We start from the raw sequence: 12652 nt of genomic DNA, 5'->3' as shown, positions 1-12652 counted from the left end.
ATACCTTGCAGGTTTATATGTGCTTTCATTATTATTGTTATTCAGTATCCAAAGTTGAAATGACAACTCTGTCAACTCCCCAAGACTTAATAGGAGCTCAAAGTTCTATATTGACATATAGATCAATTCTTTATAATTATAATGCATCAATAGCTTAGCCGCCCAGAATTCTTGGTGAATGAGCCATTTTAATAGCCATTTTCTGAGAAATGTAATTTTTTTCTCCCTCAGAATTAAAGATATTTCAGAATTACTTTTTACACATCCTTGCCTTATTTAGACAAGCTTTAGGTAATTGTTATATACTGTACTGTTTTATTGTCCTCAGGGCCTACTGAATTTTATTTTTGCTCATGCTAATTAATCCCATATTGCTTTGCTGACAACTCTTGAGCCTGTTTTGTGTTTTTTCGTTTTCTCCTGTTATTTGTCATATTTTTCTTCCAGTGAAAACTACTTCCTCTTATTTCTAATTTGCTGATGCTAATCCAGCATAATAAACACACTTGTTAAGATTATACAAAGCAAAAGTAGAAGAGACCTGAAAAAGGAAATGATAGCTTCTTCCAGAGTAAAAAGCAAGAATTTGTACCTATTAATATATTGACTAGTTAAGGAGTCTGTTTTTCTATTTTCTGACTCTGGCTCAATTTTGAATAAGTAAACTACTTCTTCTTCTTCTTCTTCTTCTTCTTCTTCTTCTTCTTCTTCTTCTTCTTCTTCTTCTTCTTTTTTTTTTAACTCCAAGTGCCTCTCTTTGACTAAATCTAAATGTCAGGCAAAAGTGAGTTCTATAGAAGGCTTACATGCCTTTTCCCCCACACCATCATCATATCAAGGTGCAACGTCACCTTCAATTGCACAATTGTACATTTCCCTTATTTCTGGGCTCCATTTGATCTTTATGAGTTTCTGACCATCAGTTCTTATTTCACCCCATTTCTCTCAATTCTCCTTTGGTTTTTCTTTCCTTTTTTTTTTTTTTAAATATTTTATTTATTTATTCATTAGAGACACACCGAGAGAGAGGCAGAGACATCGGCAGAGGGAGAAGCAGGCTCCATGCAGGGAGCCTGATGTGGAACTCGATCCCGGGACTCGAGGATCACGCCTAAAGTTGAAGGCAGATGCTTAACCGCTGAGCCACCCAGGAGTCGCTTGGATTTTCTTTTTGGAAAAATTACAATACATTCTAGAACCTTAGCTCCTTTTTGGCAATATCTTCATTAAGGAAGAATTTCTGATTCAGCGGAAATAGGCATAACATGTATTTAGGGAGTGTCTGGCCAGAGTTACTGGATTAGATTGAAGTTAAAGTTCTCATTTGAATTTGACTTTATTCTTGAGTTCAAAATGCATTGCAATCTTCTCTTGTTCAAAAGCAAGTTAGAAGTGGCTGGGCAATGCACTTGGAGATGATGAAAAAAATCCTGGGGGAATCGCTGATCATGGTCATAAAGTTAAAAAATTATAAAGCATGTTTAATAATGTGTTATGATAAAAAATAAGTTAAAAAAGCCTTTAATCTCCTAACCAATATTTGATATTGATTGTTTTTGTTGTTATTTAATTTAGGGAATATAATTATAAAATAAATCAAAAGAAATAATAGCTTTAGGGAGCATTAGGAATGACATTTAGCTATTATGCATGACATTGAAGCATCTGAACCCTGAAGCACCCCTTTATTTAATTTAAAAGACAATGTGGCTACAGGTGAGTAGGTTATTTTCTGATATGTAAGAAGTTGTTTGTTATTAGGAAACTCCAGCCTAATTTGTTTCCCATTTTTAGCAAGAACAGAATAAATCACACATAATAGTCCATTATTCTTCTAGAATTTTTTTTTGGAATAGGTCTATAAGAGGCAGGAAACTCTAAGAGCCTTATGATTCTATTTTTAAAAGAATGAAAAGATATGAGCATTTTCTCATTTAAGTGATACGTATAGAGGAGGATCTTACTCAACTCTAGATTAAAGATGTTGGTCATTTTCTTTCCCATCAGCAGTGCTGCTGATAGGGAGCACTGACCTTGGGCTTTCTTCTTCCCATTATCTACAAATACATCACTTTTCCATTTCTGAAAGAAATGCTTAACATATTTTATGAAAGTACGACAAAGGTTTTGTGATTACTGTTTTTTTTAAAATATTGTATGCATATTCATGTGATTCTTGTATTTCAGTTTTATTACAATTTATAAAAACTACAACATGAATGCTTATTGATTTGAATGTATAATATACTATGATAAGATGTAAATCCTTTTAACGTGAGGAAGACTGATGGTCATGTTTTTATCATTCTTCTTAGCATACTCTTCCATAAATATCTTTGACAAAGTATATGGCAATTTATTTTTATGCAGGAATGAGTTATGCATTGTACAAGTATTCATTTTGTAAATGTGGTTAAACTGGGATGATTATTTAGCAGTATTTTATGCACTAATAGGTTGACTAATCATCAGACCACTTAGACAAAAATGGCCACCTATCAAATTATTTGTCTGCAGAGTGTTTTCAAATATATCAAAAAATTGTGGAATTAATTATTACAATACAAAAATGAATTCAAAATCCTCAAATTAAAGCCTATTCAAAAGATATACCAGTATCAGTAAATTATGTAAAGCATCCGTACAATGCATATATAACTATGAAAAGACATACTGAATAGGGTTTGTGGCAGCAAAGCTTAAGGATGAAGAGCACAAACTCTAGAGCCAGACTGTGAGCCCTTCTGCTAGTTACTTTTCTGGTGTGTGCCTTAGTTCCTCATCTGTAAAATCGAGATTCATAGTATTACCATATGGAGTTATTGAGAGGATTGAATGAGATGGTCCATGTAAAAGGCTTAGAACAGGGCCTTTCCAGGTAAATTCCATAAAAGCCCTGACTGTCATGATTATGTAGATGAGAATTATTGCAACAATACCTATAGAATGCCTGAACATTGCTGGCTGGGGACTGGACAGGCACCTAACTTACATAAAATTTCAAATCCTCACAACAGTACTTCAAGACAAATATTACACATATTTTATAGATGAAATTGGAATCTAATATTAACTAATTTAACAAGGTTACATTGTCAGCATTTAACAGAGTCAAGATTTAAGTTATGGTCTGGGTCTAAACCCTGATGATGTCTTTCTGCTAAGCCATGTGGTAATTATAATCTTTTTTACATCATAAAATTATTTGAGAATTTGAAAATACTTTTCAAATGCACAGCATATACTAAATATTAAAATATGTAGATTATCTACACACTGAAAAAATTCAGAGAAATCACTAATCTTATGAATATTCATTTTTTTCTACTATATTTTTTACAAATAGCTATTATATCATAAAGAAAATGATCATTGGTACTTAATAAACTTGAAAATATTCATTAAAAAAAAACCCCAAACATGAATTCACTGTTAATGTTTACTATTTAATCAGACCAGAAGTCAATTCTCCCAGCCTTTTTCTTTTCTGGTTACTACTTTTCACTAAAGTATGTCTGTAACCTTTTATTTAGTATTAATCATCATGCTATATACAAAGCGTAACATTGGCAGTTTAATCAAATTCCCATGAAAATCAGTTTGACATACTGATACTTCATCAGAAATTATATTTTTCTTTTTTTTTAATTATCCTTTTCTAAAATGAATAACTTTATAATAAAAATAATACATCCTAAAAAAATAATAAAAAAAAATACATCCTAAGACTTTTGGAGAGAAGTCAAATGCTACAGAAAGGTATGAAGAATAAATAAAAAATACTCTAATCTTACCTTATAGAAGCAACTGCCATTAACATTCTGATTCAGATTTTCCTAGACTTTCTGTTCTTAGATTAGATATTTTTTCAATACCAGCACATATAAATAAGTAGACCATATTGTTTTTATGTGTTGAATAGTATTTTTCTAGTTTTCATTATTGATTAAAAAATGCTCTGGTGAACATCGTACAGATGTGTTTTATGTTTAATATTGATCTTGATTTGAATTTAGCAACCTCTGTCCTTCGTGTATGTAACTGATTTCATTTCTATTTTCTGGGCAAAAGTCTCCATTATTATGACAGATCACCATGAAAGAAGTCCTCTTAATTCAATTTTGGGTCTCTTTTTCCCCATGCATTCTCTTTCTTATGAAACAATTGAAGCTGTGCCTATTGTCTCATCTTTTATGGTCTAGTCTTTTCCACTAGTACAATTCTTGTGGGGAACTCTCCAAGGTGAAATCAGGTTTTTATTTTTATTTTTATTTTTATTTATTTTTTTTTTTAAAGATTTTATTTATTTATTCAGGGAGAGAGAGAGAGAGAGAGAGAGGCAGAGACACAGGCAGAGGGAGAAGCAGGCATCATACAGAGAGCCCGACGTGGGACTCGACCCAGGGTCTCCAGGATCACGCCCTGGGCTGCAGGCGGCGCTAAACCGCTGTGCCACCAGGGCTGCCCTGAAATCAGGTTTTTAATAGGGATGGATACCCTCTTTAGGGTCTGAAGCAGCATGTACCAGGACTAAAGGAATGAAAAGCTGAGGGAATGGGATTTTCTTCAATTAATAGATAAGTAATTTAGAGAGGGACGGGTTTCTAAATATGCTCATACCTCTCAATTTTGTAATAACAAAATGCAAGAAAAGGAAGGCTGATTTGCTCAACATCACCCACATGCGTTGTGACAGAGAGAGTGTCAAGAAGGACCTTCTGGTTTCTGATTTTTCTACCACTACTTATTGTATCCTCAGCACAATGTCTGATTTTTTATCTTATTCCTCCACCATCCTTTATCAGTTACATGATAGGAATGAAAGCAGAACAGAAATAAAGAGTTCAGGGTAGGGTAAAGTCATGAATTTAATTGTGTTAATGGAAACAATAAGAGCAATTGTTTTTAATTATGAATTTGAACTTAAATTTTTGAAATGATAATGCTAGCCTCAGACAGTCATTTTTTTTAAGATTTTATTTATTTGGGAGAGAGCGAGCACAAGCGGGGTGGGGGTGCAGAAGGAGAGGGAGAAGCAGACTCCCTGCTGAGCAGGGAGACCATGCAGGACTCAATCCCAAGACCCTGGAATCATGACCTGAGCTGAAGATAGATGCTTGTTTGACCGAGCCACCCAGGTGCCCTTTGGCAGTCAATTTCTTTGAATAAAAGCTTAGTATCAAAGGAATGAAAATTATATGTAGCTTCTGATACCAAACATTTGGGTTTAATAAAGAGAAATTATTTTATTATTATTGCATAAAATGTCAGTAATGCAGCAGAATAGAATGATGGGTACATCATTAATTTGAGTAGGTAGTATTTATCTCATGATATGGACAAGTCATTATGTATGTACACAAAATGATGTTCAGATTTGTATTACAAAGTAGGCAAAATGAATTCATATCCTTACAAAATAAAATTATATCATTACAAGATATCAAGAAGCTATATCATCAAGACCAAGAGTATTAACTAATATTTGTGGATATGCATGGTTTAATATATTGGATTTGTGAAAAGAAATGCATAGGCAAACAATGTAATGAGTAATGAGCTTCAACTCTTACATAGGATATTAGAGTAGTTCAATTACTTGAATGTTTAATGTATCAGTAATAAATATCAATCATCTTAATTTATTTCAAAGTGAAGATACCAATTCAGAAAATGGAATTTTAACAGTGATTATGCCCCTCTTTTTTGAAGACATAGTTCTACATTGAGCACTTTAGATTCCCTATGCAATGTTTTTGAACATTAAAAAATTGAAACTGTTATGACAATATTCAAGATAAAGGCCTTTAAAGTTTAGTTCCTATGTAAGCAATTACATGATATTAACAGAAAAACATGGGCTCTTTCTTTAACCTTTGAATCTTTTTGCGAGCATTTATGAATATGATTTAGCAATATCATTGTGCTATTATTTCCCATAGAACAAAATTCTATCTAAGGTTTTTCTTTATTGAATGTTATATTACAGGCTTTAGATACTGAATTATCTCATTATAAGGGGTTTTACTTAAGGCAATATGACATTACAGACTCCAAGAATAGTTCTATAGCAGGGTTATAATAATAGATACTCACATGCATATAAATATTCATGAATTATACACAAGTATAGCATGACTATTTTGTGGATTGTTTAGGGTACTCTGTTAAGGCATCAAAAGTTATCAGTTAAATTTTGACCGTGGGCTGTTCTCATTCTAGACTACTGGATGGAAATTAATAGGCACATATTTATTTCTCCTGGTAAATTTTAAACTTCCCAGAGACTGTGTTGAGAATAGGTGCATGACTATTACAGGAAAATTAATTTATATGTACCGTAGTAACGGTTTTCCAAAGGTATCACCTTTGAACATTTAAAAAAAAAGATTTTATTTATTTATTCATGAGAGACAGAGAGAGAGAGAGAGGCAGAGACATAGGCAGAAGGAAAAGCAGGCTCCATGCAGGGAACCTGTTACAGAACTCGATCCCAGGACTCTGGGATCAAGCCCTGAGCTGAAGGCAGATGTTTAACTGCTGAGCCACCCAGGCGTCCCACCTTTGAACATTTATACTGAAGAAAGCTGACCCACATATGTTTTTGTTCCAAACTTGTGATTATGCTGCTGCTGACAAATTTGTATGTGTTTAAAGCCAGTGAGTGACTAAACATCCATTTCAGGTTGAACATTCATTTCTTTAATCATCTTTAACACATTTATCTGTGTACAAATTTAAATTTATATATAGCCAAATTGGTCATTTTCTTTATAATTTACTCTATTGCCTTTAAGCAAAAAAGGTATTTTCCTTAGTTTACACAAATATTCATATGTTTTATCTTCTAAAATTTTAATAGTTTGACTTTTTTACATTTAACTCTCTAGTTATCTGGAATATATTTTGTATTGGGTAATGATACATCCCAAGTGATGTTATAAAGGTTAAATGTATGTGTACAGAATCTAGAACTAAGCACTGTGTCAAACTTGGATCTAGTGCTCAATACATCTTTTGAATTTCCCCTTCTTTCCTGTGACTAAACAGGGCACATACCGGATCAGTATTCCAGAAGACAGCTTCTAACCTATAAAGTGCCTAGTTCCTGATGCCAAAGCAGTCACCAAAAAATAGAGGAGAAGGAAATGAAAGCAAATGACTATAATGGAATATAATCTGATAGGGCAAGAAGACCAAGAAACTTTCAATGGAGGCAATCCTCATGACGCTTCCTAAGAAATGAGTTGAAGTTTATGATGTGAATGACAGGGAAATTATTTCCTAGAATGAGGCTAAGTATTTGAGGTGGTATGTTCAGGAACTTCTAAGAAGCACAGCAGGTGCCTGCACAGCTGACAATAGGTGGAGGATGAAAGGAAAGCCTAGGCCAGATAAAGAAAGGACTGGCTAGCCGCGCTGTGGATTTTGGCCTCTAACTAGAACTACTTGTGCATATGAGTGTGCTAGTAGCATGATTCATTCAGAGGTTTTGATTTTTACATATTTTTAGGGCACGTATAAAATTTCTGTCATGAAGTTTTATATATGAATAATTAATAGTTCACACCATTACAGATTAGTCCTAAATCAATTGAATATTTCATTTCTGGTCATGTGGGTTGGAAAACTGTCTAAGTGTCCCCACTGATATTTTCATTCAAGTAATAGTTTCCTTAAATAATTGGAGAGACATTTGTAGTATAATCATGGAGTAGCAAAGTGGCTTTGGAACACGGGACTGTGCCATATAAGTAACCTTTGCTCTGACACAGAAAAACTAGAATGAACTATACCAAGATCTTTCTGCTTTTTAACAGGCTTTATAGATGTATTTGGTACCATTAGCATTTATTAAGCAAGCTTGGCTAACAATGAAGTTTGTTAACATCCTAAAATTAATCTAAAGTATTATGTGGACCTATCAGAGCATTTGGTACTTCTAGTTTGTTCCCATTCATATATGGAATGAGGCAGTCTTCATCTATAATATGTATCTACTATACATAAAGAGTATATATACATAATCTCTAAGGATTGTCTATTACATATTTGCTTCAAGATAACATGCTTTTTACTGTTCTAGTGGATTTTTTTAAAAAAATGCCTCTCTCTCTCTGTGTCTCTATTTATTCATGAGAGACAGAGAGAGAGACAGAGAGAGAGACAGAGAGAGAGAGAGAGGCAGAGACACAGGCAGAAGGAGAAGTAGGCTCCATGCAAGGAGCCCAATGTGGGACTGGATCCTGAGACTCTAGGTTCACCCCCTGGGCAGGGGCTAAGCCGCTGAGCCACCCAGGCGTCCCAGTTCTAGTGGAATCTTATTTGAGAATGAAGCATTTAGCTTTGTGCAGTGGCAGTATCATAGCCGATGAGGTTTATCCGAGGTGTGATTATTGCTAATTAAGAATGAAGCATTTATGTGGATTAGTTTCCTTGGTCTCTGAGGATATTCCTAGAAATATAATTCTGTCATTCAGGGAGGCAAGGCTGATGCACTGAGTTAAGCTGAAGGAAGTGTGTCACTGGAGTGGAATAGGTAGGGCCCCAGATGTTTGTGAATGGTGGTTTTCAATCACCAATGGTGATGAAGTTTTTTTTTTTTTTTAAGATTTTATTTATTTAGGGGATCCCTAAGATCACGCCCTGAGCCAAAGGCAGACGCTCAACTGCTGAGCCACTCAGGCCTCCCGGTGATGAAATTTTCAATTGAGTTTTCCTGATTTGTGATTAAGGTATTGGAGTATGATCTTTTTGGGGACTCTTAAATCATTAATAACTGAGATGAAAGGTATATTAAAGCTGTGATAATTGGTGTTGTGTGTTGATATTATCTACTTTGTAACTCAATGCTGATGTGGCCTTGGAATATTTGAGTTACACACTAACTTGACCAATATCTTGACAAATGATAATTGTAGTTTCAAACTGATGACTACGCCAGACATAAACCAAATTGTATCAAGGTCTACTTATCTAAAGAAGTACTCCCCAACCATCTTCACATTATAGAATAGAATACATAGAAGATGATGGATTTGTTTAGTATGCCAGGGTAAAATGGAGGTGTTTTGGAAAGGTATCTACTTACAGTCTTGTTTAAAAAAAAAAAAGTTTTCTTTATGTTATATAATTTGAAAAGAGAAATACAAGATATTAGAATAGACAAAAGTTAAATGTATGTAAAACTTTCAAATAAAGCTTTTCAAAAGATTCCCCAGGATGCTAACACAGATGTCCAAGTAATAGACCACTTCTCTGGGGATGCTTGTGATGCTATAGAGGAACAGTAAATGTAGCATGTTGTCATATTGTATGCTCCTCATCTGTGGGACTACAGCGTGAGCCTGATCATAATGTCTGACCCTTTACTGAGGAGTTCTGGAAAATGCTTATTGAGATCAAAGCCATCTAATGAGGGAACTCTAGCCCCTGGGTCTAAATGAATCAGCATATTAAATACACCTCTAAAGCACTGGATGCACACCGATGTGCCAGTTCTTCAGTTGGAGAACTCTAGTATAAGTCATATAGAGCGGAGTAACACAGAAGGAATATCAGTAATAATCTCCAGTGATAGGTTGAGGTGTTTCTGGGTTTTCCCAACATTTTTCACACAATTGCAGATGATAGGTCTGGGTTAATAAGGGTAAGTTCTGAAGTTCTGGAAGCTTAAATGCTCCCCTAATGGCCCAACCTTAATTATAAGGGTTAAAATATTCCAAGATACAACTTTGCTGGAATATGTGCTAGATATCTTCACACCTACACCAAGGCACATCATTAATCTCAGAACCATGGAGTACATAATATACAATGCACAGTGTATTCGGCTTTGAATAAACTCCTTGCCCGTCACTGTCAGCTCCCAATAAGACTCAGGTTGGGCCAAAAATATTTTGTTCTGTGGAATTTGAGTAAGTGGCAGTTACCAAGGTTTCTGGAATTTCTTCTCATATGTTCTAAGACTGGCTAAAAGGCCATTTGTGCAAGATATAATCTGTAGAATTTCTGGAAAATTTCAAAAATATAACTGGCTAACATAAAAATTAATTATAGGCAATATTTGACAGAGTTTCCTAGACTCTCAAATTGAGAATATTTTCCCTGTTTTTTGGACACAGTAAGAAGTGGAAATGTTCAACCATGAAGATTGAGTTATCTTTTTTCTTAGCATTTAGACATACAGATTTAATTTAGTTTGATTATTAAAATGAAGATAATAACAAGAAAAAATTAGAAGCAGGAGATTATGTTAAATATGAATTAATCTTTCCATGGAAATGGCTACTTACAGGACACTGGAGAACCTTATTCCCTGGAGAGACTTAAAAACTGGTTTGTCAGGTGTCATATAAGTGTTAGTGTCCTGAATCTGAATGCAGCCAGGAGATGCTTCTGGCAACTGCAAAGTTTTAACATCACTGTCTATAAAGTTAGCTTATGCCCTGGAGCCCAGGCACATTGTGCTTCCTCCTCTGAACTTTCTGGGTTAATTAAAAACTATCATTATCACTGTTTCAGCAGCTGACATGCTATAAAAAAGAGCTTTAGCAATGGATTAACTGAAAGGCAGAGAGATATTTCAGAAATCTTAAGTCGAGAGGGAATGTGTTTTTTGGACTATTAAGACCATACTAGAATCAGTTCATATGGAACAAGCCTAACCAGGCTCACAGATGCCTTCCAGACTCTGTGTTTCAAAAACTTGAGGCCTGTCTCTCTGTGATTGGGTTCCTGATTCTGATTCACATCTTAGAGTCAGGACTCATAAGGGGACCACTAAAGGGCACTTGAGATTTTGTGGCTATAGCATGGAAACTTGTAGAGTCCCCAAAGTTGAAGGATCAAGTGTAGGACATCTCAATGTCATTTTCCCTACTACAATGCTAGACAGGTCCTAAATCCTGAGAATATACTGGGTCTTTACTCCTCACAGAAAGTGGTTTTTATTTTTTGAGACTCCTTTTTTGTTCCCAGGATCGTAGAGACAATTCTCATTGCTCAATGAAAGGAAATTCTAATTCTGATCTTCCCCATTCAAACTCAAGCTGAAATGATTTCCATTTTTGTTGGTGTGAGGTAACTATAGTAATTATGCCCTTTGTCATATAATTAAGCTGCTGTAAAGTCATCTTGTTACACTTCAAAATTTTGCTTTAAATGTCTCTTGACACTTTTAGGAACTTAAAACAGAGAGTATTCTATTATAAACATGTCTTTGAAAAAAATCTTAAGCACCATAGGAATCTCCTTTTAGAGAGAGTAAATTCAATGTGAAGGGCTTTTCGTGGTTCTAGTTCCAGATCAAATTTTTTTTTTTCTTTGTGAACTCTTTCTTAACTTTCCAGATAAAGAAAATGTCTCCTCCACTGAGCTTCAAATCTATTCTTTTGTATATATTTGTCATAATATTTACTAAACTACAGTTATTTGTTCATATGCTTTGTTCTCTTATTAGACTATGAACTACTAATGGACAGTATCTTTTTTTCTTTATATTCCCAGAGTCTAGCACCCAGAGAGGAATAAGGGTTGAATGGATGCAAGAATGAATGAATAACCATTCTGTAATGAACCCTAATGAAAGGGTTCTAATTCCTTAGGTATCAAGAGAACTTCAGATTTATTAGGGTATGGAGCCTAAGAACATTGCTCTATTAATATATCAATATATGTGATACAGCAAGTCTTTGATTTTATTTATGTAAATCTATATGCAAAGGAAGATATTTGATCCTGAAGTCTTTTGTAAAACTTCTATTTGAGAGGCTACCAATCATATATATATATATATAATGTTTTTAAAATTTTGAATATCTTGACATATAATGTTATATTGGTTTCAGGTATACAACATAGTGATTTAAGAACTCTATATGTTATATTATGCTCACTACAAGTGTAGTTAGTTACCATCCGACACTGTACAACACTATTACAATATTATTGACTATATTCCCTATGCTGAACCTTTTGTTCCCATGACTTATTCGTTCCATAATTGGAAGCCTGTATCTGCCACTCCCCTTCACCCATTTCATCCATTGCCCCCTCCTCCTCTGACAATCATCAATTTGTTTTCTGTATTTATAGGTCTGATCCTGTTTTTTATTTGTTTATTCATTTGTTTTGTTTTTTAGATATCACATATAAGTGAAATCAGATGATATTTGTCTTTTTTGGACTTATTCATTTAGCATAATACCCTCTAGGTCCATCCATGTTGTTGCAAGTGGTGAGATCTCATTCTTCTTTATGGCTATGTAATATTACATTGTGTATATATGCCACATCTTCCTTATCCATTCATCTGTCTTGGGTTGCTTACATATCTTGCTATTGTAAATAATGCTGCACTAAACAGAGGAGTGTATATATCTTTTCAAGTTATTGTTTGTGTTTTCTTTTGGTAGAAATCCAGTAGTAGAATTATTGGATCATATAATATGTCTGAAACTTTTTGAGGAACTTCCATACAGTTTCTACATTGACTGCACCAGTTTACATTCCCACCAAAAGTGTACGGGGGTTCTTTTTTTTCCATATCCTTGCCAACACTTGTTGTTTCATGTGCTTTCTATTTTATCCATTCTAACAGGTCTGATGTGATATCTCAGGGAGGTTTCAGTTTCCATTTCCCTGATGATGG

The 12652-nt window shown here is 34.3% G+C and overlaps 1 protein-coding gene and 1 pseudogene across 1 annotated transcript in view; both read left to right on the top strand.

Annotated features, from left to right (window-relative positions):
- The window catches only part of LOC144316684 (uncharacterized), a 507527-nt gene that overhangs the window by 73476 nt on the left and 421399 nt on the right, over positions 1–12652 (top strand). The window lies entirely within an intron of this gene.
- On the top strand, positions 8343–8414 carry LOC144317953 (U4 spliceosomal RNA; annotated as a pseudogene).

The sequence above is a fragment of the Canis aureus genome, chromosome 7 (genome assembly GCF_053574225.1).
Source record: "Canis aureus isolate CA01 chromosome 7, VMU_Caureus_v.1.0, whole genome shotgun sequence".
Lineage (NCBI taxonomy): Eukaryota > Metazoa > Chordata > Mammalia > Carnivora > Canidae > Canis > Canis aureus.
Note: the sequence above shows the minus strand (reverse complement) of the source record. Positions and strands in the feature narration are given on the sequence as shown.